Source organism: Pyxicephalus adspersus, chromosome Z, assembly GCF_032062135.1.
Source record: "Pyxicephalus adspersus chromosome Z, UCB_Pads_2.0, whole genome shotgun sequence".
Classification (NCBI taxonomy): Eukaryota; Metazoa; Chordata; class Amphibia; order Anura; family Pyxicephalidae; genus Pyxicephalus; species Pyxicephalus adspersus.
Window position 1 is genome coordinate 86,537,470 of NC_092871.1, and position 17,491 is coordinate 86,554,960.

General features: G+C 43.1%; 1 protein-coding gene across 5 annotated transcripts in view; it reads left to right on the plus strand.

The window, feature by feature from the left end:
• The window catches only part of NLGN3 (neuroligin 3), a 67,723-nt gene that overhangs the window by 14,918 nt on the left and 35,314 nt on the right, over positions 1-17,491 (plus strand). Inside the window, exon 1 of one of the 5 annotated variants that reach the window (XM_072431268.1) lies at positions 15,734-15,798. The exons of the other annotated variants lie outside the window; for them this stretch is intronic. The gene's annotated coding sequence lies outside the window, so the exon portion shown is untranslated. Of the gene's footprint in view, positions 1-15,733; positions 15,799-17,491 lie in introns of those variants that run through there. 5 annotated transcript variants of the gene reach the window in all.

The following is a 17,491-nucleotide window of genomic DNA, read 5'->3' on the forward strand; positions in this document are numbered from 1 at the left end:
TTGTGGGGATTAGTCCCCTTTGGTGAGGTCAGGTACTGATGGTAGGGATTTGCCCCCATTGGTGAGGTCAGGTACTGATGGTGGAGATTTGCCCCTATTGGTGAGGTCAGGCACTGATGTTGTGGATTTGCCCCCATTGGTGAGGTCAGGTATTGATGGCTGGGATTTGCCCCTATTGGTGAGGTCAAGTACTGATGGTGGATGAGAAGATCTGGCTCACCATTCCAATTCATCCCAAAGGTGTTCAGTAGGGTTGAGGTCAGGGCTTTATGCAGGACACTCGAGTTCCTCCACACCAAACTAGTGACCTCATGTCTTTATGGAGCTGGCTTTGTACCCTGGGGCACAGTGATGGTGGAACAGAAAAGGGTCTTCACCAAACCGTGACCACAAGGCTGGAGGAACACAGTTGCATGCAATGTCTTTGTATGATGGGGAATTACCAGAATCATTCATTGGGGACACCTGAGCTCTATTGTTTAAATGAGAGTCCTCAGTGTAGAATACGGTGTTGGTGAGATTGGTGCTGAAGGCTGTGTGTTTTAGGTATATTCAGGTTGCTTCCTAAAATCTGTTTTTACATTTCTGTCGACTTGCATGGACAGAAAGACCATAGTCCACAAAAGTCAGGATGGAAAACTCAAACTTTTGTTCATATCAGCACATAGGTTGTCTTATATATATAGTATAGTAATATAGTTGAGCATAAAATAAGGGAACTTACTTGAGCGTGCCTACACTGTATTCAGGGGGTATAAAGCCCCATAAATGTAAAGATGTTTAGGTGTTTATATATAATACTCAGTATCTGGTTGGAATCAGTGTGTATACTGGCCTCTCACGGGTGACTGACCTGCAGTGTGTATATGGGTCGGGCCTCATGTCTGGTTCCATTTATCTCAACCAGAAGGACTATAGGGAGATATAGGCTCCCGGGATCCTCATCTGGAATCGCATCCTCCATTACTGTGCTGCAGCTGCTTATCAATAACTGAGGGCAGTTTAGCAGCAAGATGTTCATCTCTATAAGATTTATAGCACAGGGACCACATTTTCCGAGATACCATAACATTACAGAAGGTTTTTTCTCCAAATACAGGTCGGCATTAAATCATTTATTTCCACTCATTTTTCATGTGCTGCTTGACGTCTATAAACTGCATTTTTTTTCAGAGCTCTGGAGTTCAGCTTTAATTTGTTGTTTTTCTCCTCAGAATTCTGTGACCTTTGCAGATGAAATGTTTTTGCAGCCGTAGGGTTACTGAACTACATAATAAATCCTGATGTCCTCATAAACAAGGAAAAGGGGGTATTATCATATATCTGCTGGATTGGAATCGTGTTAGGTGTGAGATAAACCACAGCCGAGTGTTCTGCCTCTTATATCACCCAGGGGTTCTACTTGTGGACATTTCAGGCTCTTCCAACCAATAGGAAGACCAGAAGGTCATCAGATATTCACCAAAATGGCACTGAATAGGTTGTAATTTCACTGCCTAGCCCAACATTCCTGGACAGCTCAACATCACTCTTCTAGGAGCTTTTTGGACCTGCCATTTCAAAATCTTCACCATAAACATGGAGCCCCCCTATGACCATAACTATGGAATCCCAGCACGACTGTTATTATGGAGTCTCCCAATGGCCATAATTATTGAGTCCCCCCAGGGCCATTAATTTGAAGCCCCCCCACAGCCAATTTTATGAAGTTCCCCATGGCCGTAATTATGGAGTCCCCTCACGGTCATAATTATAGAGCGCCCCCATGGCCATAATTATGGAGTCCCCCACGGCCATAAATATGGAGTCCCCCCATGGTCATTAATATGAAGTCCCCACAGCCATTAATATAGAGTCCCCCCATAGCCATTATTATGGGGTCCCCCCTAAAGCCATTATTATAAAGCTCCCTCATTGGCCATTAATATAAGTTATAAGTATATCATCCATATTATGTATATAAGTTCTCGCATGGCCATTATTATACAATTTCCCCCATTATACTATCCTCCACATTACTGGGGCTTCCCACAAGATTTTGGAGGGTGTCTGGATTTGCCCCCATTTGTGAGGAAAGGTACTGATGGTGGATGAGAAGACCTGGTTCATCATTCCAATTCATCCCAAAGGTTTTCAGTAGGGTTGAGATCAGGGCTCTGTGCAGAAAGTTCCTCCACACCAAACTGGTGACCCCATGTCTTTATGGAGCTGGCTGTGTAACCCGGGGCACAGTCATGGGAGAACAGAAAAGGGTCTTCACCAAAGTGTGACCACAATTGTCTACAATGCTTTGTATGATGGAGGGTTACCAGGACACTTCACTTGGGACACCTGAGCTCCATCATTTGAAGAGGTTCCTCAAATGTGTATTGGATGCAAATGTGAAATACCCTAAATTACTACGTGTGGGTGACACCCCATCCCTCTCTTGTGTGACAGTACCAAATCTTTCCTGATTGGTATAGTGCTGTCACATGGGGTCAGAAAAGTCCCAAAGCTTGTGTTAGTCCTTAACACTCCGACAAATCCAAGTGGAATTCGGGGTCTTAATTTTGTTGGTCCAGATAACCAAATGGGGTGCAGGAGAGGTGCTGCTGGGGAGGAGGAGCTAAATGTAAAGAAGGAGCAGGGATGCTCCCCATGTGACTCATGGTCACATGACCATACCTGTCAGCTGACATACTGTTTATACCCACCTATTGGTCAGTCTTTGGAGTCTTATTTTCGGCATTTACCAAAGCTCCATCATTGTGGGGCCATTAAATATAAACTAAGAAGTCATTATGATTATAAATCCATAGCATGCAAAGCTGTAAATTCCTAAAATCTTAGCACCTTTCCGGATAAAGACCTCACTTAACCCATTTGGGTGGGTCTATTATAAGGTCCTGGATTGTGTGAACTGTCTGTGGTGTCTATTGGACTGTGCAGTCTTTAGGAAATAGGAAAGTGGAGGGAAATTAATAAAAATGGTTATTAGTGCAGTCTGCACCTGCTGTAATTTGTCCAATTGAGCACACCAGTCATGGTTGGCCACTTGCAGCTGCCCCGGTGTGGTTGTTGGATCCTCCTGTTGGTTATTTTAAGTCTTTCTTTGCTGCCTCCCATTGGTTCCCCTTTACACCTGATGCTGTTTTAGTTTACCTGGTGCCCAATTTGTACCCTTGGCTGTGCCACCAATGTGGAGGTGTGACTGAGAACCACCAATAATTGGGGTTATTGCTACGCCCTGTTTGGGTCAGGTGTGTTAATAAAGAGGGCTCATTCCTTGTGATCCCCCTTTGTGTCGAGTGGTTGTGATTCTCTCTGTAAGTAGCTGTCCCAATTCACTAAACCACATCTGAGGTGAGCTCCAATTCCTGGTGTCTCTTTCGTCTTTTCTGTACTTTTTTGTAGACTGGTGACAACAATGGTTTAGTCATGCTGCTGTCCATACAAAGCTGGTTCTGACTTTAGCTTTTATTATGGTTGCTTCCTGTTTGAATGTTTGGTTGTTCTGCTCCATTTGACCTTCCACTGATAATAATATAAATTATTACACTGGTCAACAAACATTTTCTTCCAAAACAGATTAAAATCATTTTAGGTTGATGCACAGATTCCAAATATGGAATTTGTTTTGCTAGATTGTCTCTAGTTTTTTAAATACTAGATATGCCTATGTATACAAAATTAGATCATTTGAAATTCCTAATGTGAATATATTCTATATTAAGTATATTTACAGAACTAATCACAAAGAAGTCATTGATAAACTCAGTTTGTATGATTTCCTTTTATGCCGATGATTAGGACAATCACATTGAAGGCTCCAGCAGTAGTCTGCCATCATGTGTCTATCCCATCTGATACCTTTCTTCCATTACCTTTATATCTTGATGGATCCTCTCCCCTTGTTCCTCACTGAAATCGCCAAGGTTTTCTGGAAATTTTTGCAAATGGTTATGGAGATAGTGTACCTTTACGTTCATAGCAGCACCCAAATTTTTAAAGTTTAGGAGTAAGTTTTGTACTAGTTCTTCCTAATTTTGTGCTTTATGGTTCCCCAAGAAGTTCCTGCCAACCATGACATAGCTGTGCCAGGCAGAAGCTTCAGTATCAGTCATGTAACTTGTGACATTTCCATCATTTATCAGTTTCTGGGCTCCATCAAACACCTCTCTTGTCCTATAAACCGTTATTTTATCTTCCGCTCTCTGACAATTCTTTTCTTTTAGCCTGGATGGTAAAAGTTCAGATGCTTGTTGTGACAGACTTAGGTCACGTATTAAATCATTGAGCTCTTCTTGGGAGAACTGCTGGTTTGATGAAACATATTCACTTCATATTCACTGCTAACTCCTGGATTACACTCCCTGTATATCCTCCATGTCAGATACAGGAATATCAGGGACTGAACACTGCTATGGGAACATCAGCACCATGCGGCACAGGTCCTCTTTCTGATTCCAAATCAGGGAACTCCCACTTATTTTTCTTGTAACGATTGAAACCTTTTACATTCACAGCACAAAAATAATGTGTAATATAACAATAATCAAATAATAATCATTATGATGATTTTTGGGCTAGCGTCATACCATAGGTACACCAAATTTCAAACTTTTCAGTTTTCTATTTTTCCACTGACGTAGACACTACACAAGTTTTGTATACCATATGGGGAGCCCAATACTTATCTTGGTCCCCCAGTTTATTACCAAAATATACAAGATATGCTTGTTTTACAAATTCTGTAATGTTTCTTCTCTGTTTTTGCTTGGAATATTCACCACAAATGTAGCAAAATAAATTGGGGTTATTTAAACAACTTCTTCTTGAACTCCTATTTATCCAAAAAAAGAAAAAGAAGGCAAATGAAAGTTTAATGAAAATATTGCTACTTTTAATAAATAAAATGCAAACATCAGAGTAAATAAAGATTGATAATAATATGCTGTATATATTATGCGGTATATAATGTATAAAATATGTATATAACAATATTTGTTTTCATCATCTTTATTCATAAAATATATCTTGTATCTTAGTGCCATTGATCTTTAGCAGCACCAATTTTCTGACTGCATATATTGCAACAAGTGCCATGGCATTTCTCTGGGTGACGTATTAATTACGCCTCTGATTGTATGACAATTGTATGATTGCATGACACTTCAGCTGGGCATGATAATTCTTGCTACCCACCAGCTATTAGTTTATATGCCGCCATTAATCTGCAGGTGATTAGGGTGTTATACCTGGCATCTTGCCTGATTTAGGGGTTTGTAACTGGTATGGGGAACATTTCCAAATATTTTGAAGGTCGGAGGCCTGAGGTTTAATGGCCTGCGATGGTGGGTGCTGAGGGTTAGGATGGGTGATATTAGTGGAGGTGTCCAAAAGGTTAAGCTATTGTCCACTATAGGAGGTTACACTCCTAAATTGTGTGGTGGTGGGTGGTGACTTTATTACTCAGTCCCCGGTACTTTTATCTGCCGGCCAAAGCTCCAGGTTGTAGGCGGTCCTCACCGTCCTTCATACATAACCAACAATTAGCTTTATTGATTTATTTCTTTTGATGTGAACATGCAGAATGTATATGGATGCTGGGTCTGTATAATGAATGTCCTTGGCCTGCATCCCATCTCCGTGTGTGTTGACAATCTCTCAGACTTTGGAGATGTTTAAAAAAACCTTCTCAATATTCAGCCTCTGGGAAGGTTGCTGCCAATTATTTCATTCAGTTGATGTTTGCTTGGCTATCAAATATCAGGACAAAGACCGCATTGGTGCGTGGTAATATCTTATGTCTCTTCTATTGCCCCAAGATGATATGGGTTCTTTATTCTAACTGCCCCTATCTGTCATACACCATATGGGTGAATGTTTGTAGGCACCGAGCCATCACACCTGTATGATTTTGTTGGATATCCTATTCTATGATGTAATGGGGGCTCTTCTCCATAGATCACCAATTAAGGGGGGCCCTTCTCCACTAATTACCAATAGAGGCCCCAATCCCTTAGTTCAAGGGAAAGCTTTGTTGACCACCAATGTAGGGGGCCCTTTTCATTGATTATCAATATAACAGGAGCACCTTTATGACAGAGTAAGGGAGAACTGTACTGACCACCAATGTTAGGGGCCCTGCTTCAATGATCAACAATGTAAAAGGGCCCGTCTCCATTGACCTCCAATTTAAGGGGGCCCTTCTCTGTTGATCTCCAAAGAAGGGACCGATCACCAGTGATCACCAATTTTTTTGGGACCTCTCATCAATGTAACAGAACCATTCACCAATATAGAGACAATTCTCCACTCATCACAATTCTAAGAGAATCAATCTCCATTGGTCACCAATGTAAGGGGGGCCCTTCTCCAATAATCATCTATGTAAAGGGGCCCTTCTCAAAAAATAAGCTATGTAAAGGGGCCCTTTTCAAATATTTGTCAAAATAAGAGTTTTTTTCTTTGGTAATCACTAATGTAAGGGGGCCTTCTACTGATCAAAATTGGGGGAGAACAATTCTATTCCCCTCATCAATGTAAAGGCAATTCTACATTTACCACAAATGTAAAAGGGTCATTCTTCAATAATCACCAATGTATGGACATATAGTGTTGGCTGGACAACATTGACATTTGTCATTGCCACCCTTAACCTGTAGGTGCCCATTTCCTTTTTTTCCCCATCACATTAGACGTTATGTCACATATTACTGAAAATAAATGCACTGCCAATGTACCCTAACATGCCCAAGTTGCCCCATGACCCTTTTTTTTGGAAGCCAGGTAATGGCCTTGCAGTGCCATTAGGGTTCCATTCTGCACCACAGAAGTCTGACAGAATAATGCAGAACCCAGAAAGTTATTTTAGGAAGATTAGAAATGTATTTCCATTGACAGCATTAAAAATACAAGGCAGCACTTTTAAAGGGCATTGGCCACCTGTCTCAGGGGATTAGACCAACCCTCACATAAAACAAATGAGAATCTAATATCCTCTCGGCTATGTTGCCCTTTTTTATGTTTTTTTCTTTGATATAAATTGAATTTCAGTGCATATGGTTAGTGCTCAGCAGCAATATTGATACACACTCGTAGTGATTTTGACATCTCGCATTGATCCGAATTCTGCAAACATCACCCCAAGTCCTGTAAATAATTCAATTGAAGTACAGATCAGGAAAATCACAGTGTGCTAAAGGCGCTAATAGGCGTAATACACACGTGTGTGCCAGCTGACATGAAATGCACAATAGCACTTATCATTATGGGATTTTCCCGTCTGCGTCTTTTATTGATCATCTTCTGCTATAGTTGTCACTTCTGACGCCTCACAATTGCAGGATTTAAATGTCACCCAATGATGAGTCTTTAGAAATTTATAGAATTTATAGCTGTTCTAATCTGAAGAACGTCCAGATTTTTGTTATGGAGAATGAAACACAACGTCACTGACAAGAATAAATTCAGTCCTTTCAGTGTTAGAATTCGATCCTGCTGCTTGCAGATGATGGATCTGCACTCAGCAATATTAGATGCCTTCTAATCTTAGAAGCCGACCTTCCATGGAGTTCCATCCAGAGTTGAAGGCCCTCCAATCCTCCCGCTAACAATGGTCCTCCATCCCTTCCATGTGGTTCCTCCATCCAGAGGTCAGGGCTCTCCATTCCTTTCCATGGGGTTCCTCTATCCAGAGGTCAGGGTTCTCCAGTCCTCCCTCTAACAATAGTCCTCCATCCTTTCCATGGGGTTCGTCCATTCAGAGGTCAGGGCTCTCCAGTCCTCCCTCTAACAATAGTCCTCCATCCTTTCCATGGGGTTCCTCTATTCAGAGGTCAGGGCTCTCTATTCCTTTCCATGGGGTTCGTCCATTCAGAGGTCAGGGTCTCCAGTCCTCCCTCTTACAATGGTCCCCCATCCAGAGGTCAGGGTGCTCCAGTCCTCATTCAGAGGTCAGGGTTCTCCAGTCTTCCCTCTAACAATGGTCCCCCATCCAGAGGTCAGGGCATTCCAGTTCTCCTGCTAACAATAGTCCTCCATCCTTTCCATGGGGGTTCTTTCATTCAGAGGTCAGGGTTCTCCAGTCTTCCCTCTAACAATGGTCCCCCATCCAAAGGTCAGGGCAATCCAGTATTCCCTCTAACAATAGTCCTCCATCCCTTCCATGGAGTTCCTCCATCCAGAGGTCAGGACAATCCATTCCTCCAACTAACAATAGTCCCCGATCCCATCTCCCAATAATAATAGATCCCCATACAGAAGTCAGGGCTCTCCTATCCCCCCTTTAATAATAGTCCTCCATCCCTTCCATAGCATTCCCCCATCCAGAGGTTAGGCCTCTTCAATCCTCCCTTTATTAATGGTCCTCAATCCTTTCTATGGGGTTCCTCCATCCAGAGCTCAGGGTTCTCCAGTATTTACTCTAACAATGGTCCCCCGTCCAGAGGTCAGGACACTCCAGTCCTCCCGCTAACAATAGTCCTCCATCCCTTCCATGGGGTTCCTCCAGGGTAGGGCTCTCCTTTCCCCCCAATAATGTCATGTCACTTTTTTCCAGTGATCCTGCTTTGCTCTACTATCCCACAAGCAAATCAAACATGGGGACTTTGTGTATCCACTTTGTGTCCAAGTAGGAAGATCGCCATTTTTAAATCAACCCATATAGACCATTGGTGTTCATTATAGCAAAGCTTTTGTAAGACCATTTTGATATTTTAATTTTCTTCTTTAAGTTTTGTTGAATGACCAATTGGATTTGATGCATAGCAGTTGCCATTATAAAGTAAAGGGCTCTCCTTTCCCCCCAATAACAACGGTTGCTCATCCAGAGGTCAGGGCACACAAGTCATCCTGCTAACAATATTCCTCCATACTTTCCATGTTGTTCCTCCATCCAGAGGTCAGGGTTCTCCAGTCCTCCCAATACCAATAGTCCTCCTTTCCTTCCATGTGTGTAAATTATCATTTTACAGCTTTGGTAAACCTCTAGTTTTTTTAATAAAGCAATCCCTGGTCATCCTGCCATTAGTTCCCTATATAGGTATTTTTATTATATGGTGACAATACTCCATCTCAGACCTCCAATGTTCCTCCTTTGTTGTCACCCTATCCCATGGAGGCTACAGATGGCCATGTGAGCACACATTATGCCTTCATGGTCGGATGTTGTCACCATCAGGAAAAATGGAGAAAACAGAATCTCATTCGATATTGTTTTTGATACCCTAGCAAAGTAAATGTCATTCAGTTTGGATTTACTTTTACTTTAAAGCCGTACCTACAGTAGGAGCGATGAATTTTACTGTATATATTATTTGAAGCCAAAGCTAAAGAAATATGATCCCCATAGATCTGACTGTGGAGCCATCACTTCTATTGCAATATACAAATAACAGAATTATTACTGGCACCCCGCTGGTAGCAGTGAATGCAAAACATGAAAGGCAGCAAAAATCTGAATAGGGATTTAGGAGTTCTTAAAGGACAACATTCACTATGGAAAAATGCATAGCGTATGAATCCAGACTCCGAGATGGCAGAGATGACGTTGATACGGAATATTTACAGCTGTATCCGCGTCTTGTTTGGTTCTCTCTCTTCCGTCTTCTTCATCTTCATAATAATGTCAGTGATCGGCTCAATGTTTTAGTGAAGTCTTGTTATTTGTTACAGTAAATCTGCATTGAATAATTAAAATCTGCTTATGATTCCTTTCTCCTGAAGATCACATTGTATACTCATAATTTCTGTTAAAGTGAACCTGTGAGGAATGCGGGAAGCATCTGCTGACCTGGAAGGCGTCAGGGATGTCCATGTACCTGGAAGGGCTCTGACCTGGAGATCTATACTACGTCCTATATGACTTTTCCAGGTCTGGTATTGCTAGGTAGAGCTGAATTATTGAGGACGGACAACCAGCATCTAAAGCATCCCTGTCACTGAGGAACCTAAACGTAAGCGGCTGCTGCAGAAAGATTACTGATACAGTGACTCCCATCATTGTGGCAGAATCTGTCCTATAGTGCATTCTGCTGCTGCATTCTGTGATTTATTCATTTGGTCTGTGCCTTGTAGTGATGTACAGACCAGCAAGACAGACCCCAGGCAATGTGGCGGTGAGAGGAAAAATCTGACATTCTCAGAAGTGTTGAATTTGAAGATTCTTCCGGCTTTAGCAGTTACCGTACTTACCAAACATTCTACAAGGCTATGGACCCTGAAACCTAGCAAATGGCCTAATCACATACAACTCCATGCAAGAAGCATGGGATGTATTGTATGACCCCTGCAGGGGAACAAGATATGAATAGGAATATAATGGGGAGGAGTGGAGGGTTAAGGCAAAGCTGCTGCATTCCTCTTAATGGGAAAAGCACATGTTTGCTTTGAGAAAAGTCAAGAGGTTTGCCTAATGTTACATGGTAATGCATTGGTATATTAGAATTACCAAACCTTGGATTTGGCTACTGGCTGCAGGGTGCAGACTAAAATCAGGATGACAGTAGTTTAGAATATTGTTTGTGTTGTGCAGTGCGCCATGAATGTAAGGCCAAAAGTTGGACTTTAACATGTGTACAGGTAGTCCCAGGGTTACATACGAGATAGGGACTGCTGTAGGTTTGTTCTTAAGTTGAATTTGTATGTAAGTTGGAACAGGTTCATTATTTTAATAAATGCAATTAGGACAGATGTTTGTCTCAACATAATACTAGGCAGCATGGTGTCAGTTACTGTAAAAAATTAGCCTAGACATTCTTTAACTCCTGGAGCAAGCTGTGCTTTGATAAGCAAAATAAACAACTGTCTTGGTCATTAAAGAGTTACAAGATGTTGCAGATCAGCTCAGCTTTTAAGATCACCCACAACCTCAGCTGTGTTTAGCAAAAGATTTCTTGCAGAAGACATGCAACCCCCCCCCCCAATCTAGCCTCTTTCCTGCACATGAGCGGGCCCTGTTCGTATCTAGGAGGTGTCTGTCCGTATGTCAGATGCCCTTAACCTGGGGACTACCTGTATATGAACTTTCCATTCCAAAACCATGGCCATATATAAATTGCCTCCTTTCCATGGCCAATAAAATGGAGTTCTCCTCAATAATATCCTTTATTCTTTTGTGAGGCCTGGGTTTTATCTGTGGGAATTAGCCTCCTATTGGTGAGGTCAGGTACTGATGGTGGATGAGAAGACCTGGCTCACCATTGCAATTCATCCCAAATGTGTTCAGTAGGGTTGAGGTCAGGGCTCTGTGCAGGACACTCCAGTTCCTCCACACCAAACTGGTGACCCCATGTCTTTATGGAGCTGGCTTTGTACCCCAGGGCACAGTCATGGGGGAACAGAAAAGGGTCTTCACCAAACTGTGACCACAACGCTGGAGGAACCCAATGGTCTACAAGGTCTCATGTTTGACCCTTCACTGGAAACATCTGAACCCAACTATGGAGAGGATCTTCAGACTTTTGACCATTGGGCCCAGAAATGTCTACAATGTCTTTGTATGATGGAGAATTAACAAGATCCTTCACTGGGACACCAGAACCCCATCATTAATGAAGGATTTTTTATATACCTGTCTATATTGGAGATGTAATACCGCCCACTAAATATTTACACTGTTTCTTTGATATGTATTTTGCATCTGGTACACACTTGTAAAACTCAAACCAGCAGGTCATATTAGGTAGAAGAAACCTTTTAGGGGCCTGAATTTGTTTCCTGAGAGCCACACAGATTTAAATTCGGATAAAGACAATGGTACTTTGATAATTACCCTTCTAGCAATAATTGCAGCTCACAATATTACATCTCAGAGAAAGGGACCGTAAAATATTTCCTAAAGTATGCAGCTGGAAAATGATGTAAGGAAGTGCGGCCTTTATCAACAGGAGGACAGCCTGGGGCCTCATTCAAGTTGTTGTAGAATAAATGAGGCGAGCTGAGAGGGATATACATTTATAGCATGCTAATGGTATTAATAGCGGTGACAGATTGCCAGGAATACTGGGTGATACGGTATTAGTACTCTATGTTAGGTTTCCTTGCTGCATATTAATGAGCGTGCCCAGGTATCCTGTGTTCAGCCGTCTTCCAGTTGGGTGGACGCATCGTTCCGGACAGAAGCTCTCAATGCAGATCCATAGATCCCTCGGCTTCACTTGGCCTGGTCAGCAGATTGGAACCAATTCTACCGGTAATATGGCTTCTCGGAGGTGACAGCACGACTCTTCATTAGCAATGAGTTCTAACACATGAAAGGCAGACGATTCAAAAGCAGCCTTGTACCTTGGAAATTTCCTCTCCGCTCACTTGTAATGTCACTTTAATCTGTAGGAGTCCCCGGGGTACCCTGATAAAAGCCGCACAATCTGAACCTTTTTGAATGTTCTATCATTCTTTATTTGTGTTGGGATTGCTGTTTTTTTTTCAGTGTTGGTGCTACAAATTAATAGCACACAATTTTATATTTGTTAAACTTCAGGCAGCTAAATACAAAACTGAAATGCAGCTGATGTCTGAGCTGGTAAATAAATTGTATTTCTAGTGTACACGGCCCTGCTTGGGAGTGCAGCCAGAATGTGAACCTGAATTTACAATGCTGAGGTTCACCATTACAGCCTGGTCACTGCCCCGCCCCCCAGCCTGTGATTGGACTGTGAGGGAGCAGCCGTAGTTTGATGAGCTCATCTCTCCCTTGTATGTTTATTTTGGCACCCTTGATTGGTTCCCCATGTCCCCCTCAAAGAGGCTGATGTCAGGTTAAATTCAGATTCAGATATAAGGTACACTTAGGAAGAATTGGGCTGAGGATTACATTTAAAGACCTTCATATTCACATGGCTCACATGTAAAATAGTGAGCCATGTGAACACAATGGTCATATATTGCAGATCTCTGGTCTTTAGATGTGGCAGCTGCATGCATCTTGGGTGAGAACAAATGTCAATATTTACTCTCTCTTTAATATCAGTTTGCTTTGTCTATGAGCAGTGACAACAAGGTCACTTCCTGTGTGATCTGCGTTCAATCTATAGTAAATATTGGCTGGGACTGGCACAAGCCTGGGATGTCAGATTAGGTTACTTCCTCCATTGCCAGTTTAATCCTCTCAAACTCGAGCAGAATCTGTCGCCTGGCACCTTGCGAGTAGAATTTGGATGGGAGCCTGCGGTATCCAGCCTCTCAGTATGGCATCTCCTCGTGTGCACAGTGACTGAGGGCATTCGTTATATGGACCAGTGTCCTCCGTGGTGGATGGACAAGTCGATATTTATAGGTACTTTACAGGTTTGGGGGTACACAAAAGCAACATCAATGTTCAAGGTGATTCTTGGATTTGTTTTTCTGGGTGAGATAACAACCAATATCACTCAATGTTCCTTGGATTCATCCTGGTTTGTGCTCACAGTTTGGTGAAAACCCTTTTCTGTTCCCCCATGACTGTACCCCGTGATACAAAGCCCCCTCCATAAAGACATGGGGTCACCAGTTTGGTGTGGGGGAACTCGAGTGTCCTGCACAGAGCCCTGACCTCATCCCTACTGAACACCTTTGGGATGGTGAGATGGTGAATTGGAATAGTGAGCCAGATCTTCTCATGCAACATCAGTACCTGTCCTCACCAATGGGCACAAATCCCCGCCATCAGTACCTGACCTCACTAATGGTGGCAAATCACCATAGAGACCCTCCAAAACCTTGTGGGAAGCTCTCTTAGAAAAGTGGAGGGTGTCATGGTAGACAGTTGAATATTAATGGCCATCGGGGACTCCAAATTTATAGGTTTATAGTCATAGTTTTGAAATCACCATCCAAAATATGTGGAAGTCTTCCCAGAAAAAATGCAGAATGGTGTAGGGGGCAACACCATATTATTAGACACGGAAGAGGGGCAACACCATATTAATAGACACGGAAGAGGGGCAATGCCAAATTTAATAGTCATGGAAGAGGGGCGATGCCATATTAATAGACATGGAAGAGGGGCAATGCCATATTAATAGACATGGAAGAGGGGCATCGCCATATTAAAAGACATGGAAGTGGGGCAACGCCATAATAATAGACATGGAAGAGGGCAACGCCATAATAATAGACATGAAAGAGGGCAGCGCCATATTAATGGACATGGAAGAGGGCCACACCATAATATCAGACATGGAAGAGGGGCAACACCATAATATTAGACATGGAAGAGGGGCAACACCATAATAATAGACATGGAAGAGGGGTAACGCCAAATTTAATAGTCATGGAAGAGGGGCAATGCCATATTAATAGACATGGAAGAGGGGCAATGCCTTATTAATAGACATAGAAGAGGGGCATCGCCATATTAAAAGACATGGAAGAGGGCAACGCCATAATAATAGACATGGAAGATGGGAAACGTCAAATTTAATAGACATGGAAGAGGGGCTGCGCCATATTAATAGACATGGAAGAGGGGCAACGCCATATTAATAGACATGGAAGAGGGCAACTCCATATTAGTAGGCATGGAAGAGGGCAACGCCATATTAATGGACATGGAAGAGGGCTACGCCATATTTTTAGACATGGAAGAGGGGCAACGCCATATTAATTGACATGGAAGAGGGTTAACGCCATATTAATAAACATGGAAGAGGGGCAACGCCAAACTCAATAGTTATGGAAGAGGGGCAATGCCATATTATTAGACATGGAAGAGGGCAACGCCATATTAATAGACGTAGAAGAGGGCCGCGCCATATTAATAGACATGAAAGAGGGGTAACGCTATAATAATAGACATGAAAGAGGGGCAATGCCAAATTTAAAAGACATGGAAGACGGGCAATGACATATTATTAGACATTGAAGAGGGGACAACTCCATAGTAATGGCCATGTACGAGGGGCAATGCCATAATAATGGCCATGGAGGAGGGGGGCATCCTTGATTATCATAGTTTTTGATAATGGCCGATCTGATAAGCTGTGTGCACTCTACACCCTCCAAAATCCTGGAAGAGTGGAGGATGGTAATATGTATTTATATAGCACCAAAACCTGGCCCGGTCCATAGCCAGGCATCCCACACTTTAATGCACCTAACATGGTCTAGGACCATTTTTCAAGAAGATGAGGAACCTAGCAGCATATTTTTGGGATGAGGAAGGAATCTAGAGAACCCACACAATCTCCATTCACATAGTGTTCTGGCCAAGATTAAACCTTGGAACCCTAATTGTTCAAATGAAGTGCACCAACCACCAAACAAAAAATATGGACGCCAGAGAGGGACAGTCCATGGTTTTGGATTGGGATATCCAGCAGGCTCATACAGGTGTGGTGGTCAGGTGTCCCCAAACTTTAGTACTTCCTAGGGGACAGGTGCACTACAGCCAGCTTGCATGCAGTTAGCCAAGGAACTTATATACATAAATATTGCGCATGAAGGCCAGGCAGAGCCCATTAGGATGGCATTTTTTGGGCTGTATTGGGGGGCAGAGGACAGGTGATCTCAGTTTTTCCGACTAATATCAGATTCCTGTGCCCCCGGCAGGATTGGGGGTTTCTTTGGATCTCTTTTCATCCTGCAGCATGTAACCCTCCCCCCCAATGTTTCTTTTATCCCAACATTGACATGGAATGCCTGTTGATGCAGAGCGCGGCACCTGCATTGGATTCCTTTGCCTGTTGCTGCAGAATATTGCAGGCACGAAAGTGTTACTGAAAAGATTGGGGGGGAGCTGAATAGGCGCGCGCGCCAGGCTGCAGTTTCCCTGGCAACGGCGTGAATGAGTGAACATGAGAATGAGCCGCAGACCCTCACTGCAGGAGAGGAGAGGTGGGGAGAAGGGTGCTGGAAGGGGGAGGGGGCAACATTGCCGCTCTTGTGGTGGTGGGGAGGGATGGCGTCCATATTTTTTGTATTTTTCTCTGTATCCCCCCCTTTTTATTATGCTCGCCCGCTGAGCTCCTCCATCGTTACCTATATCTCCAGGACGGTGCTCACGATTGGTTCTTTTGTCTTTTAGGAATTGTGCTGTGAGATGCATCACTCAGCCCCACCATAGCACAGCTTCCCCACAGATTTTCCCCTTTTTATATAAGTTCCTGTGATTTGTTACATTGTATCTGTATTTCTTTATTCCCTGCTCTATGTTGCCATGTTGGGGGTTACTGGTTCCCACACATCTCCTCCCACCATTATCCAGACATTTGTCCTATTCCCTCATCCTCCACTCACTGCCATCTTTGCTTCCCAGCCCACTCCTTGCTTTGATATCCATGTCTATGACTTGCTCCCACCTCTTTCTGCTGGCATGCTTTCCTCTTTTCTATCAGCCTACGTCTTCCCTCTCCATGTATCCTTTTTTCCCCTTTTTTCCTGTTAGCTCTTTCGCCTTCTCTATAATTTTCCAATTCTCCATCATTCTGCATGTCCTCCATCCATACGCCTTGCTAGCATGCCTGGGTCTCCCTGCCTTTTCCTCTCCCTCCCTTTCCATGTCTAACTCAACCTCAATTTACATTCTGCTGCTGCATCCTTTCTGTCACTGCCTTAAAGTGGCAGAGCTGCCAGGCCTGGAATAATGGGAGGTTGTTTTCTACATATATGCATGCGGCATGCGTGGAGGGGGCTGAATTCATTATAGCAGAAATACAAAGTCAGGCCGCAGCCTGTATAAGATAAAGGACACCGAGAGGTTGTCACCTCCGAAAATGTCATGTTGGCTGCAGGATACAAATGGCTTCATTGTAATGCAGGATCTGAGTAGAGAAATAGATTAGATTGGGATGTCCTGAATATTAATATTATATCAGGACTGTTATATGTAAAAAGAATCATTTGTGCATGCATGTGATGGATGGAGTGGAGCATGCTGGCAATTCAGGGTATGGTCAGCGAATCAGACAGCAGAGAGAACCAGATTGTTAAAGTTGAACCCTAAATCACGACATTGAGTTGTCTCTGTGTATTGTGTATCCTGATCTATTGTCATCTTTTACACAATGTAATGTTTCCCCTATTGTTCACCTTTTGTTTACCTCTGTGCTCTCCTGCAGCCTCTTTGCTGCAACTTTGCATGAACTCCAGACAGAGGAACACATATGGAATGAACAAACAGAGTCCCAGAAGCTTGTTCCATTTCTTTGAGCATTTTATGTTTTGGATGAACTCATAATGTATTTTCTTCTGTACATCTTCCAGCAGCTGCAGATTGGAGGCTGAGATTGCACACAGTTAGATGTATGAGGGGCAAATGTCACATTCAGCATTGTGCATAGTGAGGAATAATGTCTTCTCTGGTCACTGGGGGGCAGTACAGTGCAGCCTGGGACCAGCCTAACTTATAGGACCCAAAGGTCATAACCTTTATTACCCTCATACCCTCCTCTCCTGTACATACTGCCCCCAGTCATACCCCACACTCCTCTCCTGTAAGTACTGCCACCTATCAAACCCCCCACACTCCTCTCCTGTACATACTGCCCCAGTCATACCCCACACACTCCTCTCCTGTATATACTGCCCC